Source organism: Equus asinus, chromosome 4 (genome assembly GCF_041296235.1).
Source record: "Equus asinus isolate D_3611 breed Donkey chromosome 4, EquAss-T2T_v2, whole genome shotgun sequence".
NCBI lineage: Eukaryota > Metazoa > Chordata > Mammalia > Perissodactyla > Equidae > Equus > Equus asinus.
Genome location: NC_091793.1, coordinates 36,766,357 through 36,786,439, shown reverse-complemented (window position 1 = coordinate 36,786,439; position 20,083 = coordinate 36,766,357).

The window sequence follows — 20,083 nt, the reverse complement described above, 5'->3', positions numbered from 1 at the left end:
TACTGCGACCAGGCTTCATGGCCACCCCAGGACTGGTAGGAGCAAGAACCCAGCCAAGTTGAACCGGCTGCTATGGCAGCTGCTGTCAAGGATACTGTCTGGGCAAGCGACCGTAAGAGAACGCTGCAGGAGGAGCATTGTCCACAAAGGATCCTGAAAGGCAAAGAAACTTTTCTAACCCACCAACATTAAGAAAAAGAAATCACCAGGAAAAGGAAAGAGAGGATCATCCTCCTGTACTCTATAGATAACCATGTTACAACATTGTTACCATATGGAGAGGTAAGAGAGTAAGCAATCAAAACTCTAGGGAAAAATAGCATTATCAAGGTATCTCAGATAGTTAATAAGTAAAATATTATTTTAATGGAATTTGCGGTGTTTGCAGTATATGTCAACTTTTTAAATTTTGTAAATACTCATCTCAAACCTAAATTTGTATTTGTCATTTTGTTCTCTTTTCCTTAAAGAGGGTCTCCAAAGTTGGGTAAGCCGCAGGACCCACCACACCTGGATCTTGCCCCAGAAAGGAGTTTATACCCACTTTGGTGAGAAGAGCACTTCTTGGTTGGCGTTTTAGATGAAGATAGACTGACATGTCACATGACACTTTCTGGGCAATGCCATTAATCAGTCCCCAGAAGCAGGAACTCAGGCATCCCTGGAGAACCAGCTGATGCCCAGGTTGGGGTGCATTATATGCATGTTAGAAATTAATCTCCAAGAGGTGATGAGAGTGAGCTGTGTGTTTTCTTTCCTTTCCTTGTAGTTCTTTTTCTATACATCATAAATGTGCACAGTTACTTCCTGTCTCATTGTAACTCAAAAACCAAGCAAAAAATATTTCCTTTCCTTTTTGGGCTGTCTGTTCTCAAAACCTCAGTTGGGCACGTTGTAGTTGCACTGAGCACAGTGACTATGATCTCCCTTCTGACGTTGTCTGGGAAAGTCACGATCCCATGATCCCATTCTCCCCACCCCCTTCTCGTGTTCTGCTCCATGGAGAATTGTTGAGCGGAGTAGAAGAGTTCCATTTCTAAACCAAGCCTAGTGAATAGGCTAAGTATCTGGTGACAGTCTCGGCTAATTTTATCAAGTCCCCTTCCCTGGGAAAAGAAACTGGAGGGGGTGTAGGAGGAAGTGAGGATGGACCAATGGCGGAGATAAGGATGAAGCTACTTGTTGCAGATGGGGGAATTAGCCATGAAAGTATGTAGTTCTTCAGTACGACCCAGTCCAAGACACAGAACCTCTCATTTGAACCTTCATGACAGCTTGAGTTCCTCGCATCCAGGCTTGCCACCACATCCCCAAGCATAATCTCCACACAAGAGCCAGGGTTATTTTCTATAATCAGATTATATCACCCTTTTGCTTAAAGCCCTCCACTGGCTGCCCTTTGCAATGAAAATAAAAGCCAGACTGCATTGTGGCCCATAAGACCTTCCATGACGTGAAGACTGCTTCTGCTGCTGCTCCGCCCACCTTCCGCCATGACAGCCTCATTCCCTAGAACCCCTGGCCCCAGGCCTGCCCACGCTTTAGCCACCCTTCCTTCCTTCCTTCTCCCTGCTCCCCTTCCCTCCTCTTCTCTCTCTCTCTTTTTCTCTTTCTTTCAATATAACAGCTTTAATGAGATATAATTCACATACCGTACAATTCACCTATATAGAGTGTGCAACTCAATGATTTTGAGTATATTCACAGATTTGTGCAACCAGCACCACAATCAACTTTAGAACATTTTCATCACTCTGCAAAGAAACAACCTGTTAGCTATTACTCCCCATTTGCCCCGCAGCCCTCCGCAACCACTAATCTACTTTCTATCTTCATAGATTTGCCTATTCTGGACATTTCTGTAAATCAAATCACACAGTGTCTGGTCTTTTATGTCTGCCAACTCTCATTTAGCTTGATGTTTTCCAGGTTCATTCATATTGTAGCATATATCAGTACTTTACTCCTTTTTATGCTCAAATAATGCTGTATTATATAGATATACCACATTCAGTTGATGGGCATTTTGGTTGTTTCCACTTCTTGGCTATTACAAATAATGTTGCTATGAACATCTGTGTCTACTTTTTTGTGTGGACATATGTGTTCAATTCTCTTGTGTGAATACCTAGGATCAGAATTTCTGGATTATACAACTCTATGTGTAACATTTTGAAGAACTGCCAGACTCTTTTCCAAAGTGGATGTAGCACTTTACATTCCCACCAGTAACCAACATTCTAATTTCTCCACATCCTCACCAACACTTGTTATTATCTGGGTTTTTTTTTTGATAAGTCATCTTAGTGGGTATGAAATCATTGTGGCTTTGATTTTAATTTCCATCATGCCTAACAGAGGTGTGCATCTTCTCTTGTGCTTATTGGTCATTTGTATATCTTCTTTGGAGAAATGTCTGTTCGGATCCATTTTGTAATTGGGTTGTTTGTCTTTATGTTGTGCAGTTGTCAGAGTTCTTTATATATTGTGGATACTAGCCCCATATAGGACATATGAATTGCAAATATTTTCTGTTATTCTGTGGATTGTCTTTTCATTTTCTTGATGGTGCCCATTGAGGCACAAAAGTTTTAAATTTTTATGAAGTCTAATTTATCTATTTTTTCTTTTGTTGCTTATGTTTTGGTATTATGTCTAAAAAGGCTTTGCTTAACTTAAGGTCATGGAAATTGACTCCTACATCTTCTTCTGTGTTTTAGAGTTTGGGCTCTTCCATTTAGGTCTATGATTTCTTTTGAGTTGATTTTTTAATATGGTGTGAGATAGATCCAGTTTTATTCTCTTACATGTGGATATCCGGTTGTCCAGCTCCATTTGTTGAAAAGACTGTTCTTTCCCCATTGAATTGTCTTGGCATCCTTAGTCACACGGCTTTCTATTTCCCAAATAGACAAGCAAATTCCCACCTCAGGGCCTTTGCACCGTTAGTTTCCTTGGAATGGAACACTCTTTCTCTGATTTTCACTGACTGGCTCCTTCTCATGCTGCAGGTCTCAGCTCAGAGAAGCTAACCCTGAACACCGTGTCTAAAGTAGCCCCCATCTCCCATCCCCCAGCTATTCTCCATCCTTATTTTATTTTCTTCTTAGTACCTAACACGACCTGAATACATCTAAGTTTCTAACAGAGTAGAGTTCTTTAAATCCTTTAAGTGGATAGGTAGATTTTCAAATCAAAGTAGTCCAGGAGTAGATAGTAGATACTGAATTTAGAAACCAAAGATTCACTTAACTGTTGTGTGTCTGTGTTTGGGGGGTGGGTGGGGTGTGACTGTGAGGAGGGCCTGTGGATGAGAGTGAGAAACGAGTGGGGGCGTTCCAGGGCAGTCTGCTTGAACATCAGAATCAAGAAGCTATTCCTTAACATTGGTCTTGGCAATGATTTTTTGGACTTTACACTAAAAACACAGGCAACATAAGCAAAAATAAACAAGTGGGAACTGCATCAAACTAAAAAGTTTCTGCACAGCAAAGGAAATAATCAACACAATGAAAAGGCAACCTATGTAATGGGAGAAAATATTTGCAAACTATAGATCCAAAAGAGGGTTAATATCCAAAATATATAAGGAACTCATACAATTCAATAGCAAAAAAAACAAATAGCCCGATTTGAAAATGGGCAAAGGACTTGAATAGACATTTTTCCAAAGAAAGCAAACAAATGGCCAACAAGTATATAAAAAGATCAAGCAACATTACTGATCATCAGGGAAATGCAAATCAAAACCACAATAAGATATCACTTTACACCTGTCAGGATGACTATTCTCAAAAAGTCAAAAGATAACAAATGTTGGAGAAGATGCAGAGAAAAGGAAACCCTTGTACACTATGGGAACATAAATTGCAACAGCCATTACGGAAAACAGTATGGGGGTTCCTCAAAAAATTAAAAATAGAAATACCATAGGATCCAGCAGGAGTATGTATCCAAAGGAAATAAAATCACTATCTTGAAGAAATATTTGCATTCCCATGTTCACTACAACATTATTCACAATACCCAAGATAAGGAAACAACCTAAGTGTCAGTCAACAGATGAATGGATAAAATATGATATGTATATATATATAACGGAATATTATTCAGCCTTGAAAAGGAAGAAAATCCTGTCATTTTCAACAACATGAGTGATCCTAGAGGGCATTGTGCTAAATGAAATGAGCCAGACACAGAAAGACAAATACTACATGATCACACTTACATGTGGAATCTAAAAAAAAAAGTTAAATTCATAGTAACAGAGAGTAGAACAGCAGTAACCAGGGGCCGGGGCAGGGGGGGCGGTGGTGAAGGGGAGAGGTTAACCAAAGGGTCCAAATTTTTAGTTATAAGATGAATGAATAAGTTCCAGAGACCTAATGTATAGCGTGGTGACTATAGTTAATAATAATGTATTACACACTTGAAATTTGCTGAGAGTAGATCTCAAGTGCTCTCACCACACACAAAAATGATAACTAACGTGAGGTGATAGATATGTTAATTAGCTTCATTGTGGTAATCATTTCACAATGTATATGCATATCAAAACATCAAGTTGTACACTCTAAATATATACATTTTTATATGTCAATCAGATCTCAATAAAGCTGGGGAAAAAAAGAAAATCATTGTTTGGTAACTATCATAGTTGTAATTGATTCGGAAAGAATCATCAATTGGATTCTAAAATTAGTAGGTAAAAGTGTGTTGAGAAAGTATCTGCCACAAATTACTTACAAATTACAAAGAAAAATATAGTTATTGTACAGTAGAGAGACCCGGCAGACACTATCTTCATGATCAAAGTTAATATCACAGAGAATGAAACAAATCGACGTGATGTGTCTCATGTTAGGACCCACGGAAAAGAAACAGTATCACTTCCGTGGTATTGCTGCCAAAAATACACTACCTGAATCTAATCATCAGGAAACCTCAGACAGACTCAAATTGAGGAACATTCTACAAAGTAACTAGTCAGTACTCTGAAAATTTATTAAGGTTATGAAACAGAATCTGAGGAACACTTACAGATTACAGAAGGAGACTAATGATAGGTGATAACTAAAAGCAATTTGTGATCCTAGACTGGATTCTGGACCAGAAAAATAAATGGTTTTTGCTATAAAGGAAATTATTGGGACAATTGGTGAAATTCAAATAAGGACCCAGTGGCCTAGTGGTTAAGTCTGGTTCACTCCACCTCGGCAGCCTGGGTTCAGTTCCCAGGTGTGGACCTATACCGTTTGTCTGTCAGTGGCCATGTGTGGTGGCGGCTCACATACAAAAAAAAAAAAATGAGGAAGATTGGCAACAGATGTTAGCTCAAGGTGAATCTTCCTCAGCAAAAAAAAAAAAAAAAGAAAGAATATTATACCAATTTCAGTTTCCTAATGTGAAAACTGTACTGTTATCACACTGTAAAAGAATGTCCTTATTCTTGGGGAAATACATACTGAAGTATTTAGGAGTAAAGGGGCATATGTCTGAACTTACTCTCCAATGGTTCAGAAAAAATAACACACACACACACACACACACACACACATGCACAATGATAGAATGATACAAACAATCAGGTAACTGTTAACAATTGAAGAATCTGGATGAAGAGCATATAGGAGTTCTTTGTATTCTTCCTGCAACTTTTCTATAAGGTTGAAATTATTTCAAAATAAAAATTTCCAAAACTAAAAGAGAAGATAGGTATCTCATGTCTCCCAAATCCCATTCAGGGATCTCCTCTTTGGGCATTCCACAATGGATGGAAGATTTATGATTACTTGGTAGAAATGGATTGATGACTGATTGATTGGCAGAGTGCTTTACTCGTTGTCTTTCAAGTCTTACGGGATTTTTAGAAAAGCAGCTACAATACGATTTATAAAGATAAAGTTTTGGAAGGTTTTTGTTGAGGAAGATTTGCCCTGAGCCAACATCTGTTGCCAATCTTCTTCATTTTTTTTTTTTTTTTTTTTGGTATATGAGCCACCACCACAGCATGGCCACTGACCAGATGAGTAGTGTAGGTCCACACCTGGGAACCGAACCCAGACCACTGAAGTGGAGCACACTGAAATTAACCACTAGACCGCCGGGGCTGGCCTTAGTTAAAGAGTTTAATTTAAAAGTTAGATCCTTGGACAAACAAACATTGTCCAAGGATCAACAAGGAAGCAAAAATTTGCTAATAGCTGACTACAGGCTGGAACTGAAAGGACCAGTCCTTCCTCCAGCGGAGTTTATTGCAACTGTTGTAAAATGGCATCACGGCCCAGAGGTTGCTGTGAGCAGGAATGAAAAGGCAGCTGAGAACAAGGAGCCTCATGAGACCCTGAAATTTAATACTGTTAATTAGAGACTCTGGGTATGGTTAATACCAAAAATGAATAGGTGCTATTTTGCACAAAAAACTTTTTTTAAAGAAAAAATAACATTTATTTGCAATATAAACAAAGTCCTGTTGCTGGTTTGGAATGTATATGTGTGTGTGCGTGTGTGTTTAGGGTCACAAATTTTCCTTCGTAAGATTATAAAGCAAAACTGGTCACTCTCTTGGCATATCCTCATTCATACAAATCTGATGCATGTTTCTAGATTTTCCTTTTTAAAAGTAAAAAAAGAGAGAGAAAGAGAACCATATACAGCATGGATGCTTTTTATCACTTTCTCGACTGTAGCAAGATTTTAATTTCGCTGCCTTAAAGAATCCCTGAAAACAACCCCTGTGTGGTAAGATGCAGTGGAGGCAGAGTTTCATATATTACTTTTACTTAAAATATTCAGATTATATGAGAAATTTTGAAAAATTGTTATATAAAGCACCTTTCCCACATACTTCCAGTTGCCTTCATTTAACTTTTTTCTAAATCAATAATCTCTGATATTAGTTTTGAGTTAATGCTCATATCTACGTAAACCTGAACGTTGTACTTCCATTTTCTTTTCACGTGAAACTTGTAATTATATATCATATAAATATTTTTTCTCATAGATGGACCTTGAAGGCATTATGCTAAGGCAAACGTCAGAGAAAGATAAATACTGTATGATCTCACTTATATGTGGAATCTAAAAAAAAATCAGGGGCCGGCCCCATGGCTGAGTGGTTAAGTTCGCACACTCCATTTCAGCAGCCTGGGGTTTCACTGGTTGGGATCCTGGGCGCGGACATAGCACTGCTCATCAGGCCATGCTGAGGCGGCGTCCCAAGTGCCACAACTAGAAGGACCCACAACTAAAAAATATGCAACTATGTACTGGGGGGATTTGGGGAGAAAAAAGCAGAAAAAAAATTAAAAAAAAGATTGGCAGCAGTTGTTAGCTCAGGTGCCAATCTAAAAAAAAAAAAAATCAAAACCAAACTTATAGAAAAGGAGATCATATTTGTGGTTAACAGAATACCAGAAGCAGGGGGTCAGGGGTGGAGGGTGGCGCAGATTGGAGGAAGGTGATCAAAAGGTACAAACTTCCAGTTATAAGATAAATAAGTAGTACGGATGTAATGTACAACATGACGACTATAGTTAACAGTGCTGTACGATATACAGTCCTGCATCGCTTAATGATGGGGATACGTTCTAAGAAAAGTGTCATTTGGTGATTTCGTCGTTGTGTGAACATCATAGAGTGTGCTTACACAAACCTAGATGGTATAGCCTACTACACACCTAGGCTATATGGGACTAATCTTATGGGACCACTGTCATATATGCTATCCATCACTGACCAAATGTTGTTATGCGGCGCATGACCGTATAGGAAAGCTGTGAAGAGAGCACATCCTAAGAGTTCTCATTACAAAGAAAATTTTTTTTTCTTTTTATTGTGTCTATATGAGAGGGTGGATATTAACTAAATCTACCTTGGTGATCACTTCGTAATACTGTATGTATAAACCAAACCATCATGCTGTACACCTTAAACTTATACAGTAATGTATGTCAATTATTTCTCAGTAAAACTGGAAAAAAATTTTTCTATTGTGTCAAAAAAATAAAAAGAATCAAGGAGCTGTTCTATTGCCCAAGGCTGGCCTTTTACTTACTCTCCACAATAGAATGAGAGTTATAACTGGTTCCAGCTCAAATCTGTGATGCTACAATTCTAGCCTCTATTTCAGGCGAGTTCTAAAATCGTCAGAGGCTCTCCCTCCCCTGACACAGCAGGCGGTCTGGACCCCTCAGAAACTCCTGTCCTTGGATCAGATTTTATCTTTCTGTTTAGACAAGCTCTTCTTCATGAGGCCAAAGCTCAGAGAGCCCCTGAGAGCACTAGGAGGCAGCCATTCGCTTTCCCTGAAATGCTGGTGACTGTCATTCCTTTTCGTCAGGAAGCTGTGAATTCCTGTTGATTCTGCCGCGCACGTGGGAGTTGTGGGGAAGTGAGTGAGTGAGGGGGAGAGAATGTGTGGCCTGCGTTATTCCATCTGCTGAGCTCCTCACCACCAAGGCACAAAGGAGCACGTTCAGAGGGCTTTTTCTTGGGGGCCAGGGGAAAGACAGTGATGACAAGCTCTAGAAACACAATCCAACTATGGAAATTTTGTTTTCAAGATTCTTGAGTGACAGTTTGGCTTTTAGTCCTTGCTTTCACAAGAATAACTCCTTCGGGGAGATTTTTTAAATCACAGGGTTATGAAATCAATTTAGTAAACTACAACCATCAATTTTTAAAAAATGTAATAGATTGTATTAGGATCGATAATAATAAAGTGTCGTTAACCAAGGACTCTGGAGCCAGACAGGTTGAATTTGAACCTCTGCTGTGTGACCACTTACTAGCTATATGGCTTTGGGAAAATTACTTAACTTCTCCATGCTTCAGTTTCCTCACCTGAATAATCATACACACATACCTCGAGGAGTTGTTGTGAGGGTTAAATGAATTAATATATGTAAAGCACTCGCCACTCACCTGGAGGTCGGTTGAGGCTTGGCTAGTCTAGGTTGGGCTCAACTGGGCGGCTTTGCTTCAAGCTGCAGGTCCTGCCACGCTTGGCTCCTCACTGCTGGGCCCAGGTCTGGCCCACATGTGTTCAGTTTGGGGCCTGGGCTAAAGAGGCAGCAGCTGCCTGGGAGTAGCTCTTCTCATCATAGTGTTAAAGGCACAAAAGAGCAAGCCTAAACCAAGAAGCGTGTTTGAATCTTCTGCTTGCTTCGTGTCTGCTAACATCCCATTGGCTGGAAGGCGACGTGCAAGAAAGTACATTTCCACTATCGCAGTGGCCCAAGCCAGTCACATGACAGAGCCCAACATCCCTTAGCCAGGGAATCGTAATCTATTGAATTAAACTACTGAGCAATAATCTGATAGTTATGGTCAAAAGAGTTTGAGAGAACTCTCTCAGCTCTGAAGCAGAGGTCAGCAAACTACTGTCTGCAGGCTAAATCTGATCCACCACCTGTCTTTTAAATAAAGTTTTATTGGAACACAGCCACAGCCGTTATTTACGTATGGCTGCTTTCGTGACTCAGCAGCAGAGTTGAGCAGTTGTGACAGAGGCCATATGACCTGCAAAGTCTGAAAATGGCCTGTAAAGTCTGAAATATTTACTATCTGGCCGTTTACACAAAAAGTCTGCAGATCTCTGTTCTTAAAAATGAAAAGTTTAGGAATTAATGAGAATTCAGCACCAAATCAAATGACATAGTCCACGTGCTCCTTCTGCGCCCCAGACACTGGCAAGTGCTGCTCAGTGAGCATGTGATTTGACTTGAAGCCCGATTCTCATCACTGTAAGAGGAAGTGAATGCCTTCTGGTTTGCAACAATCACTGTGTGATGGGAGAGGCCCGTTCTGCTCCGGCACTTGGGTCTATAACAGAACCTCATATTGGAATTCGTACTCAGACTTTCCCACTCCTATCCTGTGAGGAGCTCAGCATTGTGAGTTTTAGTTAAAAGACACCTTACCTTTGGGATAATGACCCTCAGAATCTTCCAAAAACAGAAGCTTAAAGAAAATTATGCAATCATTCAAACAAAACAGGATATTTTGAAACTTTATGGGATCCAAATCCTTAGCAACTGAAATCTTAGGTAGAAAGCTACACGGTAGCTGGTCTAAGTGGGGCTGCTAAGTCTCAGGGTGGGCGGGTGGCTGGGGGACTGGGCCTGAGGTCTGCTGAGCAAGCTCCCCTCTCACACCACAGTCCCCTGAGAAGCCCAGAGGCCACTAGAAGACACTAGGGCTCTCTGGAAATTTCTTTTGCCTCTGTGAGTTTTCGAATGTCCCAAAGGACAGCTTTGTTGTACAAAAAAGATTGCTATGGGGCTACTTTTTTTGGTAAGCCAGATTTGATTTACTGGAATAACAAATTCAGAATCCTACTTCTTCCTTTAAGCTTTTAAGTCACTTTTACAAATCTTACTGTGCTATTTATAGCGAAAATCTCAAGAACTTGTTTTATGGAAGGCTTTGATTAAGGGTTTGGTTCCACTTAGACTTAGTTAATTAAACAACTTTAAAGATTTTTTTGTTTTGTTTTGAAGAAGACTGGCCCTGAGCTAACATCCGTGCCCATCTTCCTCTATTTTATATGTGGGGTGCCACCTCAGCATGGCTTGACAAGTGGTGCTAGGTCTGCGCCCAGGATCTGAACCCGCAAACGCTGGGCCGCTGAAGCAGAGCACGCGAACTTAACCACTATGCCAGTGGGCTGGCCTCACAACTTTCAAGGTTTTTAACTGCATTTATAGATTTAATATATTTGATTTGCTTTTCAATGACAGCTAACACTTATAGACCTGACCATGTCTGGAAACTGTCCTAAACAATTTACATCGTTAACTCACTTAATTCTCACAGAAATTCTAGCAGATACCAGCCCTGTTTCAAATACAGGGAAACTGAGGTACAGAGAGCAATTCTCCCAAGGTCATATAGCTAATAATATCTGAACTACTTTGTGAACCATAAAGTTTGGCTCCCGAATCCAGGTTTTGGCTCTGACCCTCTGTGTTAATTAGCTACCTATAAATTAACTGACTAAAAAGAAAAATCCTGACTACTTCAGGCATTCTTGGAAAACTAATAAAACTAAACTCATAAACGTAGTGTAACGGGTTTGAAATTCTTTCAAATGTTTTATAATTAAAGTACAAACTTACCTTTATAAGTCTCTTACAAAAGTCTTAATACAGCATATTGTCTTCTGACATACTCATTGGAACATTATAAGTAGTTAAAATATAATACACAGATTATTTCCAAACCTAACATAAAAAACCTTAACACTACGGATTTGATTGACTTTGTTGTCTTTGTATTTAATCCTCAGTCTCTCCTGGGTTGAAGGCATTTCACCACTGAGGAATCCATCATGCTCTCCCAAGCTGTCAGGAGTATGTCAGAAAGGAGAGCGAGCCACCGGGTTGATGCTGCTGACTGGCTGATTAAGGGCTGAAAATTAACCACTAAATTTGGCCATGTGGAGTTCATGATCTTGACAAGAGCAGCTTTTGGTGGTGTGATGGGATGAAAGCATAAATGAAAAGGTTCAGGAGAGAAGAATCGGACAGGATGAGGGGGCAACTGTTTTTGCTGTTAAAGGGAACTGAAAACTAGGGCATGGCTGGAGGGAGATGTGGGGTTAAGGAAATTTTTTTTTCATAAGGAATATATTGTAAGTCAGTTGATAGAAATGATCCAGGTAAGAGTGGGGAGAGGGTGAATTCAGGAGAAAGAAGGCAAGGCGTGTCTGTGAGGAGGTAGTGGGCGCAGGGTCTAGAGCTGGATCATGGTAACCGGAGAGAAAGAAGAGCAAAAGGATGCAGATGCTGGTAGATGTGGCAGAACCAGTGGAAGTTTCTTCTGATCGTTACTGTTTTCTCGGGAGAAGAGGAAGTGAGGTCATCACTGCAGAGTGATGGGGAAGGGGATGTTGGGGGTTTGAGGGGAAGGAAGACGTGCAATGGGCCTGCAGGGAAGCAGGAGAGTCAGAGGACCAGGGGGATGCAGTGGGATTGCCCATGAGTGTGAAGGGCCATTGGCGTATGGCCAGGATTAAGGCCTTGGAACTGGATGAAAGCACAAGGGAATGAGCGCAGACAGGGGAGAGGACAGGGGCTGAGGGCAAGCCTTGTGGACAGAGCTTACCGTGGAGAGAGCCGAGACCATCCCATCTGTGAGAGACATGATTGATCCTGGGAACCACTGGGATCAGAGAGTCCCCACTCCTCCAAACTGAGTTAATAATGAACCACTTTCTTAACAAGAGGATCAAGTTCAATGACTTACCGCTTGGATAGAAAAATGCTTTAGGTGCTTACATACTCCCCCACCAAAATGGACGTCCGGTGCCTTCTCCCCTCCAAGACCACGACATGTGTTTCCTGAAAGTCAAAGCCATGAGGGGCTTCAGATCAAGCCAAACACACCTGTAGCTACTCAAGCTGGTAGCCTTTCCGAACCCATGACTACATCAGGTTTCACAAGAAACTGACAAGTAGTGGCTTCTGGTGATAAGTTTTTGGTTGGCTAATTATCACTAGCGGAAATATACTGAACTTTTATCATCTCCATAGGGGAGCTAATTTAAAATAGGCAAAGTGCATTTGCTCATAAAAAGTGTTATTAGAAAATTCTGGTTTTCTTTCTGTTTGCCAAATGCTTCTCAGAACAGTGGCTCCCAGTGGGTCTTCCCCTCAGGTCAACCACCCTGCCCCAGCCCTTTCCTATCCACAGATACCGACTCAGTTCACTTCATTTTCCTTTCTCCATCAGAGAGTTCAGTCTAATCCAGGGTTTCTCAACTTCAGCACACTGACATTTGAGGCCAGATAATTCTTTGTGGTGGGAGCTGTGCTGCGCATTGTAGGATGTTTAGCAACACCCCTGGCCCCCTCCCACTAAATGCTTGTAGCACGTGACCATCTGCCCCCACCTAGTTTGTGACAACCAAAAATGTCTCCAGACATTGCCAAACGTCCCCTGAGGGGCAAAATGGTCCCAGGTTGAAATTCATGGAACTTTTAGAATTGGGGAGAGTGGGAGCCACAGGTAACCCAAATGAGAGCTTCATATGGACTCTGCCATGATAACCTGACAGTATCAAGTAAGTCTCTTGTAGAAAAGGATGGGATCTGACAACCTCCGAGGTGAGAAATTAGACACTTTCCCTTCTGCACAGAATGTACAATTAGCTGGCTATTCCTGCTTTGAAAGTTAAAAAAAAAAAAGAACTTGTCACATTTCCAACCTTGTCACCAACTGATGTGAAGATTGCCAGGAGACGGTAATTAGTTACCGACTATATGAAAGATAGAATGCACAGAATTTTAGAATTGGGAAAATGCAGGGAGAGGAAGTAAGAGAGAGGGGAGGAGGGAAGGAAGAGAGGGTGGCAGGCAGGGAGGAAGGAAAAGACAGAACCCAAGTGCAAAGCAGGAGTTCAATCTCACACGGAGTTGAACTTTGTGGGAGTTCAATTAACTATCGAGTCTTCATCAATGATAGCAAAATAATGTCTGTGTTAAAATCCAAATCATCCAACTCCCCCCTGCCCACAGGATGAGGTTCAAGCACGCTAGCCTAGCAGGCAAGGCCCTAAACAATCCGACCCCAAGTGTTAACCTGCTCTGGTTATTTACAGGAATGCTTCACTCTATTCCATCCGCTCCACTCAAATTTCTGCAAAGACGCCTTACTAAGTCCCACTCCTGGGCCTTCAGAGATGCTCTTGTCCCATCCAGCCACTCAAATAGCTGAGCTTCATGGCCCCATCAGCCCCTCCTCCTTCGTTCGCTGGCTCACTCTGGCACACCTAGGAGCCCGGCTAGGGCGGAGAGCAGTAGCTATCAGGTCTGCAGCAGTTACTATGGACCAAATTCTATTGGAAGCAATCTTTGCTTTGGATGCTAAAGAGGAATTCCTACTTCCCGGGCCATCCACTGTACTACCCACTGCTACCCCTAGGAAACAGACACAGACCTACGGGGCCAGCCAGCCTCTGCCATTGTGATAGTGGCATTTGGTTCCCGTCATCTTTGAGAGCAGAAGTGCAAAGACTAGAGAGCCCCGCCAGGAGAGGGTGGGTGGAAAGAGCAGCCTGTCTAAGGCAGCTGAGGGGGATGGGGAGGGCAGGAGTGGGGCGGGTGAGGGGAGCTGCACTCAAGACACAGGGTGTGGGGGAAGGGCTATCAGCCCACAGCGACCTTCAGGGTTGGAGCTGGGGGTGGGGGGAGAGGAAGCACATTTTTGCTGCTCCTCCTCAAGGCTTCCTGAAGGCGGGGCTCCCTGTTCTTTGCTGCACGTCAAGCTTTCCTCCGGGCGCACGCTCAGCCACGGCACTCACAGAGCCACACGTGGCCGAGGTTCAGAGCTTGCAGCGCCCCAGACTGCTAGTCACTCTGTCCCCAAATTCTTCTGGACGCTGGAAAGAAGGCCTCGATTCATACGTAGAAGCTTTGGCTTCCCAGTAACTTCATTTCCCTGACTTGGAACCAAGCTCTCCCAATAGCGGGCCCCAAACCTTGGCCCGCGTAAACCTCTCCAGAGTTTCTGGCTCCAGTAGCAGGATTCCCTTTAAATCTGAAATTACTGTGTTGAATACAGAACTGGCTCTCCTCGGCCTCCGTTCCTCTCTCCTCGTTTCCTGTTTCCTCTCCTCCCTGTCTCCTTCACGTCTACTCGGTTATCAAAGAATGGCAGGGCCACTCTCAGGAATGTTCTCAGGCCAACAGCGGAATGAGCCCAAGCCTAAGCTCTCTGGGGCGCTGGCTGCCAGGTGGCCGTCTCCCCACAAACAGCACCATAACCATTCACTAGCGTTTCTGGTGAAATTCATGTTCTTTTACGGACCCAGTTTGACTGTCTTCATCTTCCCTGCCCTCCCTTCCCAGAGTGGTTTGGAAAGCAAAGAGGGAGTGGCTGAGAAAGATTTGGATTCAGACACTCCTGCTCTTCTTAACTCTGAAACCATTCTTTGGGCTCAGGTACTCAGTTTCCCCATCTGTAAAATGGGGACAATGACAGCTATTCTGGAGTCTTGCTAGCAGGCTCCAGTGAGACAATCTATGTGTAAAGAGAAGAACGTTTTATTCACCAGAATTCCCCTTAGGAAGGTAGAGCTGCGTTTGTTGAGAAAATACTTTGCTAGCAGTAGAAACCTAGATCCTTCGGCCGGAGGTGGGCGGGTCGCTCCGAGCAAGACAAAGGGAGGATTTCGTTTGCAACTGCAGGGAGGAAGTGGGGGGCCAGGAGAGGGCGGAAACCGGGGCTCCAGAAATGACTCCTCCCCATGGCACCGCCTCCCTCTACCAAAATCTTGAGTCAGGTTACCGTATTCCTGGGACACTTGAAGGAATAAGGAAACAGAGAAGTGCCCGAGTCTTGTCTCCAGGAAGCTGTGGGGCAGAAGGATGATAGGCTAGCATTTCAGGAACAGAGAGGTGGAGGCAGAGAACACCTAAGGACAGAAGACACAGGGGCGATCCTGGGAGGGGTATTGGACCATCAAAGGCTGGGAATCTCAGAACGGGATTTTCAGGGGTAGGGGGCGCCAGTCACAGCCTGGTTAAGCAGGCAAGAAACTGTCACTTATTATTATTATTCCCTGTTTCATGCTTTCCCAGGTCTTTCCTTGTTGATCTGCAGTCTCAGTTTAGACATTCCTTCCTTCAGGAAACCTTCTCTGATTTCCTGAATGTGCGTTAGAACCTTCGACTCTGAACCCCTCCCATGCGTTCTCATCATAAGTGTTTTCTCCCCTGAGTTAGAATTGCTTATTGGGGTCTCTGGTCTCCTACTAGACTATATGCTCCATTGGGTCAAAGCTAAATCTTTTGACGCCACTGTGTTTCCAGAGCTGGTGCAGCACCTTACACATCGCTGGTTCTCAATATGCATCCAGTGCATGACAGTATAGTAGAAAAAGCAGAGTCTTTGGTATCCCGTAAAAACCAGGTTTGGATCTTGACTGTTACACTTAAAAGCTGTGTAACTCTGGGCATTTTACTTAACCTCTCTGAGCCTCACTCATCACTGTAAATAGGATGGAAGGTGCAGGGTGAGTGTGAGGATGGGCTGGGAGGATATGCAGAACTTGGTGCCTGGCTGCAGTCGGTGCTCAGCAGATGTCAGTTCCTCAACGCAGTCTCTCATATTTAGTCCATGTCTTCCATCCACACATCTCCACCAAGTCAAAGCGCTCAGCACCTTACAAACTCCTGCTCTGTCTCTTTACTTCACACTGTTTCTCTTGGATTTATTAAGCTCTTCCTGTGCACTAGAAAATATTCCAAACCAGGAGTCAGCAAACTGCAGCCCGCGGGCCACATCTAGCCAGGAAGCTGTTTTTCTACTGTCTGTGAACTAAGAAAGGTTTTTACATTTTTAAGTGATTGGAGAAAAAAATAAAAAGAAGACTATTTCATGACACATGAAAATTATTTGAAATTCAAATTTCGATGTCCATAAATAAGTTTTATTGGCACGCAGCCCCGCTCGTTCTTTTTCCTATTGTCTACGACGGCTTTTGCACTAAAGCGGCAAAGTTGAGTAGTGGTGACAGAGACCGTATGGCCCACAAAGCCGAAAAAATTTACCATCTGGCCCTTTACATAAAAAGTTTGCAAACCCACGTTCTAAGCAGTTTCATGGTCGATGATGATGAAGCCGTAAGAGCTGTATGGAGTGGGTACAATTGCTACCCTCGTTTTACAGTTGAGGAGCATGAGGTAGAAAGAGGTTAAGTGACATACCCAAGGTTACACAGCTTGTAAATACAGTTGGGGTCAAATCTCTACTGTCTCTGAAGTGGTAAGGTGACTGGGGACAATCGTAAACAGCCCTGCACGCCATGCTGGGGAGTGATGTGATAAAGTGAAATCTTAAGGCGATCACTGTGGCCACTGACTGGAAGGACACAGAGGGGTGGGAGAAGTGGCTGAGAGTGGGGATTAAGAATTTGAACTCCGGAGCTCAGCTTCCTGCGTTTGATTGCAGACAGCCACTTATCTGTGTGACCTTGGGCAAGTTACTCAACCTCTCTCTGCCTGATTTCCTCAGCTCTACAATGAGGGGAATTAGATTCTTCCTTATGGGTTGTTGTGAAGATTGGAATGGAAATTTTGTCCTATTAATCAGCCTTTAGGCATGGAGCAGCCCCTCGATGTTAGCTATGGTTATGCCTGTTATTCATCCCGACAAGAGGCTGCTGCGCCCTCTCTGTTCCAGGAGCCATTCCAGGCAACCAAAATACAAAGAGGAAAAAAGACAAAATAACCAGACCTGCTTGCTGCCCTTAAGGAGCACATGGTCCACCGAGGGGGCCAGGAGAGTGGATCACGACCTGGGAGCGGTGTCACAGGGCCTATGGTGGGCTATTACGGGGACAGAGACAGGAAGCACCTCATTCGGGCTCTCCCTTCTGCGGCTCACATTCTCACTCCTTCCTGAACACACCAGGCATCCTGCTGGGTTTGCCCCAGGCCTCCTCTCCCCAGGCACTGTGCTGGCCTGAATGGAAAATAATCCAAGTACAGGCAATTGTCCAGTGCCCGGGCACGGGGCTGCGTCTGGAAGACTGGACAGCACAAACCAGCCCAGGTTACAAGGCCCCTGGGAGAATCTGGGCAGGAGCATAACTTGGCTACTTCCACCAGCCAGATCACAAAACAACAAATTCACAGGAAGGGCTATTGATGCTGAAAAAGCCTATCAGGTTCCAACCTTTTATTTGTCTTACTAATGTGCCTTTGAGGTACAGCAAGAATCCAGGGTAATTAAGAATTTTATCATGTTATGTGCCAGCATCTCCTGCTTGCCATGGTATTTTTTTTACTACGAGTTATTAGTTTTTGATTTGTCATTTACAAGTGTGTAATTATGTGTATGCATATGTAGCGATGCATGGGAAAGGGCTGGAAAGGTACACTAGTGGCTTTCAACTGGGACGGGGGTGGGGCAACTGGAGCATGGAAGGGGAAAGGGGACGCTGTTTATTAGTATCACCTAACTTTCTTCCCCCTCAAATCCTCATGCTTGCCCTTCCTCCATGCGTAGAATATCTTAAGCATATGCATATTTTAAAAGCTCCCCAAGAGGCCGGTCCAGTGACGCAGAGGTTAAGTTCGTGTGCTCTGGTTCAGCGGCCCAGGGTTCACCGGTTTGGATCCCAGGCACGGACCTAGCACTGCTCATCAAGCCATGCTGTGGCAGGCATCCCACATATAAAATAGAGGAAGATGGGCATGGATGTTAGCTCAGGGTCAATCGTCCTCAAAAAAAAAAGAGCTCCCAAATAATTCTGACATATGTCTCTCCCTTCCACCCTCGTCCCCTGCCTGATTTATAGCCATTAATATACACCAAATGTTAACAGGAGTTACATCTGAGTGTTGGGATGATAACTTTAAAAAAACTTTTCATCTTTTTGCTTTGCTAGCATGATTAAAATTCCACCATGAACGTGTACACTAGCATAGTAGTTAAATGTGTTGGTTCCGGAACCAAACTATCCACGTTTAATCCTGATCACGGCAGGTCACTGTGCCTCAGAGATGTCATCTGTAAAAGGAGAAAACTAATAGTAGCTGTCTAATTAGCTTGTTGTGAGAAGTAAATAACTTAATACATAGAAAGTTCTGAAAACAGCGCCTGGCACACGTGATGCTCAATATGAGTTGCCCATTATTATGAAAACATAAGAAAAAATTGGCAATATGTGTTTTAGTTGTAGAAAATTTTGAAAATAAAAAATATAAAGAAGGAAGGGAAAGGAATCCATGATGTGTGCACATTTTTGACGCTTACGGAAGCTGGATGGCAAGCCCACGCTATAAGGTCCCCATCTGTGAAATGAGAAACAACGGACTCACTGGGAGGGGGATACAGAGAGACGTGAAAGTGCTTCGTAAACTTGAAGTGAACTGAAAAAGTGAGGAATGGTTGTTACGATCAGGAGTAGGATTCATGCAGCATTGAAGGAAAGGCACACCGGCTGGCGGCCACGAAGGCCAGCGGCAACAGGAAGGAGGTGGCTGGGCTTCCCCTTCCGGCTCATTGGTTCCAGCCCAGAAACCCCACCCTGGCTGGACAGAGAAGATTGGGCCTTATTGAAAGGCACCCCAACCATTCTCCTTTTTGTCAGACGTTAAAGGTACTCTCTGCTTTGTATATGCGTTTCTCTTTCTTCTCTCCCAGTTCATTCTTGTCTTTGGCATCTCTGTCATTACTTTTACAGTTTACATTTTACATCTGTCATTACATTACAAGTTACAGGCAACCTCATAGCAAATATTCATTGACGCCAGGCACTGTTCTAAGACAGCCTGTAGTAACTCATTTATCCTCCAAGCAACTCTAGGAGATAGACATTTTTGTATTATCTCCATTTTACAGAGGAGGAAACTGAGGCACGGAGGGGTTAAGCAACTTGCACAGTCTGTAGGAGGTGGATCCAAGATTCAAACTCCCGCAGTGCGGCTGCAGATCGTTGATGCTCTTAGTCACTAGGCCAGAATTCCTTTCAAACTTGATGACAATCACGACAATTAGAGGAGAGGCTCCAGGAAGCCCATCACAGAGCAGGCCTCTAAGTTCTCAAGTAACTACTCTGTGCAGAGGACTTGCTGAGACTGGGATGGAGGTCCCACATCTGCCGGCTAACCTCAGCCCTGAGACCCTGTTTGAGTTCAACAGGCCTAGGGGAGCCAGAAGGGAAGTCCGGGCAATCTGGCTCCACAGCCTGTCCTGCTTCACGAACTGTCTTGAAAGGAGCACAAATTGGTAAAGGATTTTCAGAAACAAACGTTGAAGCAGGATGTTGGTGTTCATGGAGACGCCACATTCAGAATCAGTTTCCAACTCTTGCTCCTGGCAATTGGTGAGTAAGACCATAAACACTTCAGTGTCCAGAAGCAAGCTGCCAAAGGCCCTCTGTTTCAGGAAGAACGCCTGGCCCTCTCTGCTGGGAGAGCAGCCGAGATCATCGGATGCAGGTGACGTCCGCTGCTCTGACAATTCCTGGGATCCGTTCCTCTAAGATTTTGGATGGCCTATGCTCTGGAGGTGGCCTTTCCTCTCCAAGAACATGACGTCACTCTCCAATCCTAAGCCTCAAATGCTTTGC